Below are 14960 nucleotides of genomic sequence, written 5' to 3' on the forward strand. Positions count from 1 at the left end.
ATCTGTGCGTATAAAGTTAATTAGAAAAGTCACAGAAGTACATCATATTTACATTTTATTTTGTAACACGCGGTGATAATGGCCGCGCCATAGCTCAAACTGTTAGTCGCTGGCTTCCCACCGCGGCGGCCCGGGTTCAAACCCTGGTCTGGTCAAGTGGAATTTGTGATGGAGAAAGTGGTTCTGGGGTAGGTTTTCTCCGAGTACTTCGGTTTCCCCTGCCAATCTTCATTTCCCCAAATTCTCCATCATCATAATCACCCGGGGCAGGTACAATAGGCCAATCAGTGGCTGCAGTGCCGAGTGGACCCAACTGGACCCCTCCCCCCACTAAGCGAATTAACAAAAACACACAGTGATAAGGGCAATCTATGGATTCGTATATGAGTCGCAATCAAGTGGTAAAAACTTCTTAATTTTATAGCCTGAGCTTGACTGTATGAGTCGAAACATGTAGCGACACCATAGTCTAGACGAATAAAACTTTCTTATACACAATAAAGTGTGAGTGACTTCTTTGGTGAATTGTGTTTGTGACAGGAGTTCGTATGAAAATGTATATATAGACATGGTCATTATCATCATCATCCTTGTCGTCGTCCTTATCATCATTTTCATCTGCTCACAATAAAGTGAGCCTTAAGCAACATGAACAAGTCTCGTCGCTATTCTATTCTTTCCCTTATCTTTCGATATGGGTTTGCGATTAAAAAGTAAAGGTGAAATCGGTAATGTGGTTCTATCACACCATCTTGAATCCGTCTTCAATTTAGTGACACTAAGAACATCAGAAATTACTGAATGCCCATCTCCAGGACTTTTATACACGAAACATCTGTCTCGATCAGTCCCAAACCGCTTAAGTTGCTCTCTAAGGAGGAGTGGATTGATTTAACCAACACAATATTATAATAATTATTATTAGTGGTTAAAATAAAGGTAACAGGCCGTGGAGGCCCAGAGGGTTGTGAGATGTTGAGGTTCCCACATTTCTAGACAATCGACTCACAGATGGCGGTAAGGTTGTCATCCCTACGCGCCGGCCGCCCTTTATCCCCAAGAATATTCCTGTTACTCATTTCTGTTAGAGGCTGAGTCGACCCCAGGGCCATAGTGCGGCTGGAAGGATTTAGTAAATTGAAAAAAAATCTAATGACCTCATCGGGACTTGAACACGGACCTTCCGGTTTGTAGCATACTGCCTCAACCAACTACGCTACCGCGTGGCATTACTGGTATTAGTAGTAATACTAATAGTAGTGGTAGTAGTATTATCATTATAATCTTTTGGATTTTTTTTTGTGGCCACACTTGTGGTTTTGTTGTCGTCATATATTCTTGCTGACTCTGTAATTGGCCCCTGGCTGTCGAGTTCAGCACGTAAATAATAAAGAATTATTGTTATTATGTAATTATTATAACATTTTTATTATTACCATTACGTATATACAGGGAGGTTTCTATTTTGTTGACCAGTTTCACGGCTCTGCTCTTCACGGAGGCCGGTGCTTCGCTTGCTTCGAGGCAAAAAAAAAAAAAAAACGAATTTTGTCAATGACTCAGCATGCCTGACGACCGATAACATTCGGAATTAAGGAAAGTCCTTACCTTTGTTCGCAGATCACAGAAGGTGTTGAAAATGCTGCCCTTCTACACGCAGACATTCCTCGCATCGACGGAAAATATTTTTGTTTACCATTTCAAGCTGTTCTGCGGGAATATTTGCCATTTGCCTACGAATATTTTTCTTTAGTTCTCTTCCATTCAGGGGTTACTATTGTAAACTTTGTCCTGCAAACAACCACAGAAGAAGAAATTAGAAGGATCAAGATAAGATAAATGTGCTGGCCAAATACCACTGCTGATAATTATCTCTCCGAAGACAAAGGACAAAGCTTGCATAGATATACGTGAAGTGTGAAAAGTAGCTGAGTGTTGGTGAAAACAGCGATAAAATTTTTCTCCTTCTGTTAACTCTGGAAAGAATTTCCCAAGAATGACTTGTACATATTTTCCGCAAATGTTTCGTAAATAAAGTACAGATCCAGAAATTTTCCTTGCACCTACAGCACGCCAGACACCAACTTCCACTGGACGGAGCGGGACTTCGTGGGTTAGACATGGATTCTGTCAAATCTAGTAGCAATTATTTTGTGTATTTATGTATCCCTGCAAGTGAATCCACGCTTCATCAGAAAAGATTGCCAATTGCAGATCGATCTCACCTGGGACGACAGACTGTAGAAACCAAACAAAAAAAAAAAAAACGAGCCTTACTAGCTGGATCGCGCGGCTGCTAGGCATACATGGATTACTGTTGTTTTATGGGGTCTAAGCTTCGGCAATTATGTTGCCGTTCCTGCGCTAGATTTTGACACTCCAGTCCCTTAAGCTGGACATTGCAGTAATTTTCTAAATGTACGTTCAAATTTGGCCCCTATGTCATTTAACTTCTCCTCAGTAAGCATTCGGTGCTTGTGTTTTTATTTCTTGTCTATTAAGAATTCAATTGCTCTAAGTTTATTTGTCTGCTGAGAACTCTTTCATCACGACATTTTCGTCGAAATTTTAGCCGACGCTTTCTAGCATATCCATATTTCACATATAGATGTCATACAGAAATACACGTCGCTCTAAAGTATACCGCACTGTGACGTCCCACACTGCCCACCAACTGTAACAGAGAACAAATGGCTAATGGAGCTCATAACTGCTGCTTACTTCCGGAAACTCATAAACAGGCTCCCACGCTTGAACCGCACTACTCGCTGTGAAACATAATGCCGTCAAGATGTCCACAAGTTAGTTACTTCCGTTCATTCCAACTATTAACGGCCTTCGGGCTTGCTATTTCATCTTAAAATTTCGTATATGCCTCGCGGAAAGCGGCACTCTGGTCGCCATGATGCGCAGAGCTGTGAACCCGTCAACAGAGTTAAATAATTCTTCGTATATTACCTATCTATCTATCTATCTATCTATCTATCTATCTATCTATCTATCTATCTATCTATCTATCTTTCGAGAACTCTGCAACTTTTGTGGACCTTGGCTGCTTTTTCAGTTTCTTCATCTATACACAGTCGATAGGACTCCTTGGACGGGAGATCAGCCAGTCGCAAGGTCATTACCTACACACAGAATAAACGCACACACACATCCATGCCTCGAGTGGAATTCGAACCCATGATCCCATTGTTCGAGCGGGCAAAGACGGTTTATGACTTAGACCGCGCGGCCACTATGATTGGCTCTCTGTACAATATCCAGTGTATTATTATTTACTGACTTTTGTCCAAATATTTGACCCAATTTTCTGCACTGAATTATGGTCTCAGCATCCTCAAATACCACATTCGCGTGAGCTGGCAGACACTTGCTGATGTGGTGGTTTTAATACGAGTATATTTCAGTGCCCAATTGAATGAAACCCATCACATTTTCTTCGCGCATTATAATGGTCGTTTGTTTTTTAAAACTTATTTCTAACCACGTTGAATAATTCGGCCCATCTTTTCTTTATTCGGAGAAACAGAAATTGAAGCTAGAATTGTAGATCTGCATTTCTAATGTAGTTTCGAATTTGATTCCAAATAACTCAACAGGCTTTTCTGGGCCTCACTTTTGTTCTGAAATCTCCAAATATAAAGGAGATTCGTGAAGAAATTAGACTAATACTATTCTTATTATTTAATTCGAAGACTGTTATTATCCCATCTACTTCCAAGAATGCTGGAAATTAATAAGAAAAGTAAGTTAAGTAAAGCTATCCCTGTACCAGGCCGTGAAGGCCCATAGGGTTGTGAGACGTTGAGGGTCCCACATTATCTAGACAATCGGCTCAAAGATTGAGGTAAGGTTGTCAGCCTTACGCGCCGACCGCCCTTTACTCCCCAGGAATTTAATTAATTCTTGGTACTAATTTCTGTTAGAGGCTGAGTAAACCCCAGGGCCTAGTGCGGCTGGAAGGATTAGGTCAACTGAAAAAATCCAATGACCTCATCGGGATTTGAACCCGCGACCTTCCGGCTTACGAAACAATAACTTTCAGATCGTTCTGTGTAAATGTGAATTACGACAGCTGTGACGAAGGAATATGCATTAAAATTGTATGGGGAGAAAAGGGAACTACTCAAAATATTTTGATCCAAAATCTGAATGAATCGAGGAAATGAGGCTATTGTAAAACTTGAAATGTTGTTATTTGTTCAAGTCGTCTATTATTGCTAGAATAATGAAATCAGTGGGACTACAGTGGTTTGTATATGTGGTTGGATTGGAAATGAGAATTAATACAGATTTTGATGGAGAAATCTCTTAATTTGAAATGAGATGGGAGGATGCCACTAAAGTTTGTCTATGGATGTAGGTTATTATGATCATGTGTGGGTGGAACTGGCTTGGGATCGTGTTCGATGACCGACTTTGGTATTAGCGATGTCGAATTTAGGGGTCTGCTACAGCAATTCCAATTATTTTTGGTTAGGTGATTGGTTGGTTGGTTGGTTGGTTGGTTGGTTAGTTTGTAATTATTTAGATAGTTACTTTATTAATACTCCTCTTCATAATTTAAATAACTGAAGGTGGTGAAGAAAATTGCGTGGTCCCGTAATTGTATATTTCTCTACAGTATGGCCACATGTGTGGCCATTGCACAGGAAATATTTCATATCCTGGACGTGTCATATTGCTGTGCACAGCTTCCTGATTCCATCTCGCACAGAGGCCTACCCGCTCGAACCAGCTCAGAGGGTGGGCTTGTGAGGCAGACGCATGTTCTATTCAGCGTTTGCATTGCTTTGTGTCGGGCGGCATCAGGATAACGTGGACGTATTCTGTGGCCACCCAACATCAACGCGATGCTATCGGCTACAGAAGCTCTCTCGCTGATTAGCCAGGGAAATGGACCCAGGCTTGATCTCACTCTGCTCGACCCATTTGACTCCCACAAACAAAAAGTTCTTTACAATTCTAACCAGCTACTGGGTAGTTAAATGGAGATGCCAGCGGCCGGTGAAATTGGTGATGTACTGGTCAGTGTGAATACAGCTTGTCGGCTAACAATGACGACCAAGTTCATATTACACGAGGCACTCCGCAACTTTTTTGTGTATGTTCTCATAATATTCATAAAATGAACCCATAATGGGAGTCGTGTTTTGTCCGTTCGTCACCAATTTTTGATCTACAAAACTACTCGACGCATTTCGACTAAATCTGGCACTGCAAGTTCATTCTGAAAATTAATAGTAATATTTAGTTTTATCTGTAGCTGTTCAATTATTAAGACTCAATTTTGAATGAAGTCCAAATTAAATTCAATAAAATTTCTAAAAGGAATACTCGTCATACATAAATTGCGTAAGGAACTACAACTTCTACCTGACGTGTATTTCGATGTAGTGAACAGTTAGCTAAATACAAGAAAAACTGTTGCTGGCATTGCAATGTTCTGCTATGTAAACTGAAAAACTCTGTGGCCTGTAGTCCGCAAGCGAACTATACCGACTGAGCGACGGCCGATTGTCGGCGAAGTTAGTGCCAACTTCTGCGGATGAGGGTGTCGCATGGTCAGCGCAACAGATCCCCACGGCCATTAATCTCGGTTTTCTAGACCGGAACCGCTACTTTTCCATTCAAGTAGCTCCTCAATTATCCTCACAAGGCTAAGTGGACCCCGTGGACGTAGGTAAATGGCCTCTAAGCCTCGAGGCTTGTTCGACAAGAGACGTAATAAAATTGCAACGCGGATATTTTTCATTCACCGTGAATGACATTGTAGGCAACAGAGTGGAGTAAGATGAACAGGCCTATGGTGCTCGCATGTCGCGTTTAATACGTGAATTAGATCCGAATTACCACTTTCGAAAGGGACCTTTATTAATTCTCCTCGGGACCGACATTCACTGTGCGACTTTTCATGATTGTCCTCGTTAGTCCATATAGAACTGAAGCTCTACATCCCAGCTCCACTGACACCTCAAATTATACCCGTGTGTAGTTACACATTTCTCTGCAAATTTACAGCGGTACGAGTTGTTTCCTATAATATTTGTCTGAGTAAAATGTGGCACTGAGCAGATGTTTCCTCATAGGCCTATTTCTTTATTACTTAGTGGGGTGGGACTGAGTCCACTTGGTACTGCGGCCACTTCTGGCCTATTGTACCAGCCCCAGATGGTAGGTGAGGGTGTTTATGGAGCAATTGTTGGAATGAAGACTGGCAGAGGAAACCTGCCCCAGCGCCACTTTGTCCACCACAAATCCCACTTGACCAGACCCGGGATCGAACCCGGGTCGTCGCGGTGGGAAGCCAGCGACTAACCTCTTGAGCTATGGCGTGGCCCTCGTAGGCCTATCTCACGTCCTCTTTTATATTAACATAATATTTCTCTTTACTCTTCACCAGGTATCACTAATGTAACCCCAAAAAGTATTTCTGAATTTATTGCAGTGTATGTTATAATACTCTACACCACTGCAGCGCCAGTCGTAGGTTACATATATGGTGTAGTAAAATTGTGAGGAAGAATAAGAATACCTGAGTACGTAATATATTTTGTCGAATAGTAAGCTACAATGAGAGCCGGTCACGGTAACCGAGCGGTCTAAGGCATGCACTGTCTTCGCTCCCTCGGAAGCCGAGATCGTGGGTTCGAATCCCACTCAGGGTATGGATGTTTGTATGCGTTTTTCTGTGTTTGTCTACAGGTAGAGGCCTTGCGACGAGCTGATCACTCGCCCAAGGAGTCCTACCGTATGTGTAAGATCTAGTAAACCGAAGTGAAACGGAGAGTTTCATGGAGGTAGGCCTAGGCCCAAATGAGGGCTGTAGCGCCAAAGGAAAAAGAGCTACAGTGAGAGCATTCATCACACCATCTGCAAGTAATCTTTGTGTCAACGCTGCCTGAAACCAAACCATCGCTTTCTTAAAGAGCAACAGAGTCTGGTATTATATCCAAACATTTTTAAAATACTGTCAAAGTGTCATCTATCTTGTAGTTAATAAATCGTGTTACTTCACCTTTCCTTATATTATTAATCTCTCCCAAAACTTTAATCTGATATTCATGAATCCCTGAGTGAAATGCAACGCTGCGTATTGACGCTTGTTGACAGAAGTATTTATCTAACATGCTGCATGGTTTTGTTGTTATAAATTACATGTTGCATTATACGGAATCTTCTTTCATTTATTATTCTCGAAATATCCATATTGCCATATATCGGAATATATTTTTCCAGAATATTGTGTCATGTAGACTCGTTGCTGGGTAACGGTCGCGAAACGACGCCCGTTGCTAGGGCGGCAAATCATTGGTAAGCGGGGCTACGCAGACCGTATCTGGGCAACAGCTTGGTAAACACAATCTTGCGGCAACGGACACGAAAATAACAATAGAAGAAGAGTGTTTTCTATGTGGTCCATGCCTGGAGATTATAACCAGGACAGTTGTTGTAATGAGTTCAGTTGAGTTTTGCAATGGAGGGTGAGAAGAGATGGCGCTATACGATGCAATTAGATTGAAATATCAGTTGTGTTATATTCGCCGGACAGCAACGACGTGAGCACAGACGCTGAAGAAGCTCTATTGTTTAGACCTCTTAACGAGTAACGACTAGTGAAGACACTGAGGGCTGGAGATGACTTAACGTAAAGTGTGGAAATCAACAATAGTGTTATAGTTATCTTTAGTTACGACCTGTAAATGGCCAATAAATCCGTTCATCAATCTACACCCCGTCTATAGTCACATGTATTAGTGACTTTTTTTTTTAATTCGCTTGGGGGGGGTGGAGTCCTACTGGGTCCACTCGGCACGGCGGCCACTGATTGACCTATTGTAGCCTGCCCCGGGTGATTTTGATGATTGAGAATTTGGTGGAATGAAGATTGGCAGGAGAAACCGAAGTACTCGGAGAAAACCCTCCCCAGCGCCACTTTGTCCACCACAAATCCCACTTGACCAGACCCCAGGATCGAATCCGGGCCCCAGCGGTGGGAAGCCAGCGATTAACCGCTTGAGCTATGGCGCGACCATATTCGTGACAATATTTTTGTTATAATTTGGCCTGCTATTCTTTTAATCTTATTCAAGGTAATTATTTGTGTACTAGCTTAAAATGTGATTTTGTAGGCTACGTCGTTTAATTTTCTAAGATACGCTCCTTGCACTGACATTAATCTTGTTGCCTCGACTGGCATGGACTCGCATCTCTTTGGTAGCCTTAGTCCCCTGAATACGAAACTCGCTATCAGTGATGCTGCCCAAATGGATACTGGAGTTTATTAGAGCTGCGGCCAAGACCCTCCCTTCACCTTATACAGACGTTCTTGTTCCCTTTGGCTACTACCAAAGCAATGCATGGAGTGTCAGATCACAAAACTAATGAAATATGCATCAATCTAATTTTGTCCCTAAAATCTTAAGCTGAATCTGAATGAAACTTCACATCACAATAATTAGGCTAGAAAAAAACATGACTTTACCAACACTATGAAAATTGCTATAAAATTCCACAGTACGAATTGCTTAGAAAAGAATAGGCAAGGAACTATATTTAACGAGTGAAATGAAGGCATTTGTCGCAGAGGAGGGGGGATTTCAAGCTTTGGCTTAGCGAGCACTAAGATTATCCAAGATAGATTTACATTCAACACCGCGTTCAAAGGAATTATTCAATTTAAAATTTTTAGAATGAAACCTTATTCAGTTTCCTAATAGTCATTCATTATTATGACTGTTGTTTCTGAAACCATTCTGAGAATTTTTTTTCCTTGGCACTACAGAACCAGTGGGCCTAGGCCTACCTCCATGAACTTCTCCGTTCACTTCGGTTTTTTCTAGATCTTACACATTCGGTAGGACTCCTTGGGCGAGTGATCAGCTCGTTGCAAGACCTCTACCTGTAGACAAACACAGAAGAACGCACACAAACTTAACATCCATGCCCTGAGTGGGATTCGAACCCACGATCCCGGCTTCCGCGCGAGCGAAGACAGTGCATGCCTTAGACCGCTCGGCTACCCTGACCGGCATTCTGAGAATTTATTAAGGATTATTCCTTTATTTTTGTGAAGAAAAGATGTACACGGAATGTTTTCACATATTTTGCATACTTACACACGATTATCCCAGCCAGATTTCATTTATTAACGCATTCAGACATGGAATGGGGTGTCATACAGAAGAAATTAAATTCCTTAATAATTTCATGAACAGTTTCTGAGACATTTCAATGAGCGAATGGCTGACTCTTATCTTCTTTATGTTCAGAAGTAGCTCTTTCAGCTGCTTATTCCTTCCAGTTATCTTTAGCAAATTAAAGTTGAAGAACCTGACTTCTTGGGTGTAACACGGTGTAGTTCGGTAAAAGTTCATCGACGTTTCGGAGCTTATATTCTGCCTGCAGCTGGTTTATTGCGTGGCTTACTGCACAAAATTACATCCAGAAGATAGCGTTCTTCGTAGCCATGATTCTGAGAATCTCAAATCCACCAAATGAAAGTTAGCTAAACCTACATGAGTCTGTCTTCTAAAATGTCAATGTACAGGGTTAGTTTAAAACAAATTGACACTTTCAACATTTTATAGAAACCGAAGTATTGTTGATATAGCCAAAATACTTACATGATTTTTCAATAAATGTCTTAAAGTTTGTATGACTAAGTTACAAATGTTCTATGTGTGAGACTTTTGTCACACGGCAGATACAAATACGATAATCCAATTCGTTCCAAACACACCGGAGGATGTCCTCGTCAACACATGTAATAGTTGTGATGCGCTGCTTTAGAGCGTTTACACTTACAGGAAATGGAGGTACCAAAACCCTGTTTTGTGATACATCCCCACAAGAAAAAATCAGTGGGAGTTAGATCGGAATTCTTGGTGGTCATCTTGTCAGTGCTATGCTCTGGTCTGTTGAGCGGTATTCAGAACGAACTGGGTTACCATATTGATATCTGCCGTGTGACAAAAGGCTCACACATAGAACATTTGTAACTTAGTCATACAAACTTAAAGATGTATACTAAATTCCATGTAAGTATTTTGGCTATATCAATAGTACTTTGGTTGCTATAAAATGTTGAAAGTGTCTATTTCTTCTAGGCTAACCCTGCATTTATTCACCTGCCATCAGTCTACTTATGATTTGTAGTATATTTGTATTTTAAAACTATTCAAGAATTTTGTTTTAGTTTATGTTTTAGCTTATGACGCTTTCAGTATTTCGGACTATATAATGTCGAATGGTAGGTTTATTGTTGAACAATAAATTGGTAAGTGTTTGGATGTAAGTGACCGTGAGCTGATCGAGGTATTATCCTGGTATTTACCTGGAAGGACTGGAGGGACAAAGAAAAGGACTCAAATAAGGACAATCCGATATCTTGTCCAATATTCGAACCTAGCTCCTCATGAATAGAAGTCTGTAATATTACAGCTTTATCGACCTTTTCAATAGGTGTTTTTGTTTCTTCCTCTTCAATAAGAGGAGGCGTTCCATTTGTCTATATCTGGTCGGCCAAAATTCAGGCTTATGTACCACAAGACGGCAGCAACATAGGAAGTTGAATAATACCTATGCTTGAGTCCGTATTTCGACCTTTGCCGAAAATACATAATTACATAGCATACATGTTCAGTGAAATCGTGTTTAGAATTCTCCCTCAGAGACTGTAAAATGAAATATTGGATTAGTAGGAAATTTAACTTTGCAAACGATAGCTAGGTATGGTAACTGTCGATTTTTCTCTGTTGAATTTACAACGGACATTTTTTTTTTCTGTGGCGCTACAGCCCCAATTTGGGCCTAGGCCTACCTCCATGAAACTCTCCGTTTCACTTCGGTTTACTAGATCTTACACATACGGTAGGACTCCTTGGGCGAGTGATCAGCTCGTCGCAAGGCCTCTACTTGTAGACAAACGCAGAAAAACGCACACAAACATCCATGCCCTGAGTGGGATTCGAAACCCACGATCTCGGTTTCCGAGCGAGCGAAGACAGTGCATGCCTTAGACCGCTCGGCCACCGTGACCGGCTACAACGGACATTTTACTAAATTCAAAATATAACGTGAATACGGTAGACGTCTTCAAGCAGTTTATTGTGATTTGTCCCATATTTTGGAACTATATTTCCTAGTTAATCTGTAACCGTTAATCTACGGAGAATGACCTTTCTTAAAATGTTGATAGATCTTGTTTTCTCAGCTAGGCAAAAAATTGTCCTACTTTATGAATCTCGAAGTTTCATTACCGTGTTCATACGTCCGTCACAGAGACTTATTCCGAGCCAGCGGAGCCAAATCGCCACTCTCACACCCTATTTCTCTAAGGTTCATTTTAGTATTATCTTCTCATTTATACCTAGATCCCCCTAACAGTCACTCCCGTTGAGATATCCCGACCAGAACTTTCTCATCTCCATGGCTCTTGCTACATACACCTTGACATAATCAATAAGCAAAAAACAATTATAGGACTTGTATTAATTTTATGGGAATAAATGAATATAATTGACATGTGGGAAACAACCGTACAAAAAAATAATCAAGTGAAAGTGAAGTGTTGAAATATTACAGGAACAAAGAATTGGAAAACTCATGGGCGGCTTGTCTTTAAGCACCAAAGAATCGGGCCTTTACAACAATAACTCCTACAATCTGTTTGGATTTAGTATGACATAAACAGCGCTTTCATGGATTTCTAACATGCCTGCATCTCATATGGAATAACAAGGTCTTCGAAGTTCACGGAAGAGTTACTTAGGTTAGATGACGTACATGAAGGGTCTTGCCTCGCACGCCTCAACCTTAGCTCACTTTTCATTGAAGTTTCTTGCACTCGTACATAAAGGTAAAGATAAAAAGTAAAGCTATCCTAGTAACCGGCCGAGGAGGCCATGGGGTTGTAAGACGTAGAGGTCCCCACATTTTCTAGACAATCGGCTCACAGATGACTGTAAGGTTGTGAGCCTTACGCGCCGGTCTCCCTTTACCCCCAGGAAGATTTCTGGTATTCAGTTCTGTTAAAGGCTAAGTTGACTCCAGGGCCATAATGCGGCTGGAAGAATTAGATCAATGGAAAAATCCAATGACATCATCAGGAATCGACCTGGCGACCTTCTGGATGTAGCATAGTTCCTCAATCAACTACGCTGCTGCGTGTCCTCTTGCACTATTATGAAAAGTATAGACACATCAAGTGTAACTATTTTAATAATGGAAGTAGAATATTTTTGCCTCACATTTTTCGGCTACTAGTGGCCTTTTTCAAGAGGCAAACCAACGTTACAAAGGAAGCAGTTTATATACCTTGTTATTAAGTTAACGTCATTGATGGGACATGTGATGATCGTGAGTGTTAAAACTAAATGGTTGAAATCAACGAAAAGAAGTTAAAGGGTCGTGTTGAGTTTACAGAAGACTGATGCAGTAACGGCCTTCATAATGGCTTTTAGTGCTGGCAGCCTGCAGTTTTATCGATTCCTATACTGTAGTCTGCGCGTCCTTCCGTACGATGATGCGTGCATCACTGCACTACAGACACTACCACGCGTTCCACAGATATGGAAAGTGGATGTAATTAGATGGTAATTTGCGTATTATTTTAATAGGTTCTGGACACTTCCTACAACTGAATCACTGAACTAAAGTGGAGTAGAAATATCGAACCAATGTTATTAAATGATTTTAAACGTGACTCCTTAAAATACGGCATTCCGCCTTGTAAACGCAGAGTTGCAGTCTTCGTCCTACCCATAAGTGCACCATATATGCGGAAAAGAGTGAATTCCTTTGTCAGCAAAGTGCGCATTTAAAGAAGGAAACATATTTCTTCATTGCTCCATCATCGTTTAAAGTATAAATGTCATGTAAGATTTGAGGTTTTTTCGGCGTGACTATGAAGAAAGCAGTCTTTTGGGATGTGGCACCGTGTAGATGTTGTGTTAACCGACGTTCCTCCGAAACGTCAGTTAACACCACATCTACACAGTGCCACACCCCAGAAGACTGCTTTCTTTATAAATTTCATATTTTCTGCTTCATCACACTTCTTCACTGGCTCTACAGCCCCATTGAGCCCTGGCCTCCGATTTTCGGTTTAATGATCATTTTACAGACGGTAGGACTCCTTGGACGAGTGATCAGTTCGCCCCAAGGTCTCTACCTAAACACAGGGCAACACAAACACAGAATAAACACATGCACATACCAAATATCCATGCATTGTGTGGGATTCGAACCCACGATCCCGACTTCCGAGCGAGCGAAGACAGTTCATGCTTTAGACCGCTCGGCTACCGTGACCGGCTTCGTCGCATTTTAGGTAGTGCTGAATGGCAAAATAAATGTAAATAAGTAAAAAGTAAAAAAAAGCAAAGGTATCCTTGTAATAGGCCGTGGAGGCCCATAGGATTGTGAGATGTAGAAGTTCTCACATTTTCTAGACAATTGGCTCATAGATGGCGGTAAGGTTGTCAGTCTTACGCGCCGGCCGCCCTTTACCCCCAAGAACATTCCAAGAATATTCCTGGTACTCATTTCTGTCAGAGGCTGAGTCGAACTCAGGGCCATAATGAGGCTGGAAGGATTAGATAAATAAATAAATAAATGTAAATAGTGGGTAGAAAGGATGCAGAGTTAATGGTCATTATGTAATGTAATTACGCATTTAGTCATGTCATCCGTCGTTTAATTGAAGGCACTGAGCGGCAAATAAAATATCGACCCGATTAATCAAGCAAGCGAATGAACTTGCTTGATGAAATGCTGTAAACTGAAACAGTGTCATTTAACTGATGTGCTTATTGGCGGTACCTCAGCCCATCCACCTATAATCTAACGGAAATTATTTCATTCCAGCTGCCATTTTATATTAATAATTCTGGCCCATTATGTGACTGAGGAAGATCAGCATGATAACATTTCACTCCAGGGGTGGAAGCATAGGAGGAATATAGCTTTTATAATCAAGACCACAACATGGTAGAGCTTTCTACATCTCATTCATCTCCATCCGTAGCTCTTAATACACTCAAACCGAACCCTTCACTAATTGTGACACGAAGCACAAGGAGTGGAGAGAACTGAGGAGTGGGGGGAAGAGTCCTTGCACCTCATCTCCTAGCTAGAAACCTCTTTTGTCTTGCATGCTGTAACGGCGGCTCCTTTAACATTAACACAAGCCGAGGAAGCAGTTATAATTGGACTTGCACGGTTCCGGCTCAGCCATAACAATGATAATAATTGGACTCGGAGATGGCAGAAGACCGAGATTACCATATCGAGTGGGTCCTTGGATAATCCTAGACCCAAACTTGCCTGCATTTCTCCTATGTTAACAACCTGACCTGGGGCTGGATCAAAGCCAGCCGAAGCGAACTTGTAGCATCTTATCCTTTCTTCCAGATTGATCTTGAGTTTTGAATTGAAGGCAAGTTTCAGTTCCGAATCGACAGACCATGCATCATGGAATTCGCAAGAGCGCACAAATATACTCACTCTTTTGCTACAAGTGCGGGAGACATCAGACGCTTTGTTACAGCATTGGAATTCCGCAACTTTGAAATGGAAAATAGGGATCGGTCCTTGAATACCGAAACTTGTATAATGATGTGTCCAACGACTTTTCTACGTCCCCTCATTTAAAACACTGAGGTACTATGAAACATCAGTAAAAAAATATTCCATAAATATATATAAATTGGGAGCGAACCATTGACGTGAAAAGTCGATGTGTTCTGCATCCCTCAAAGTCATTGTTTCGTGGGCGAAATACATATTCTACATTTCAAGTTTCTAGGCCTGTGTCTCACGTACATAACGAGCGATGCCGAAACCTTATTTAATGAGACTCCTGAAGTTTAGAAATGTGTTGACTTTATAACAACTTCGAACAAGCGATTTCTGCGTTTCCAAATATTGGATATTATGTCGTATGGAAATAC

Source organism: Cryptotermes secundus, unplaced genomic scaffold, assembly GCF_002891405.2.
Source record: "Cryptotermes secundus unplaced genomic scaffold, Csec_1.0 scaffold166, whole genome shotgun sequence".
NCBI classification, from domain to species: domain Eukaryota; kingdom Metazoa; phylum Arthropoda; class Insecta; order Blattodea; family Kalotermitidae; genus Cryptotermes; species Cryptotermes secundus.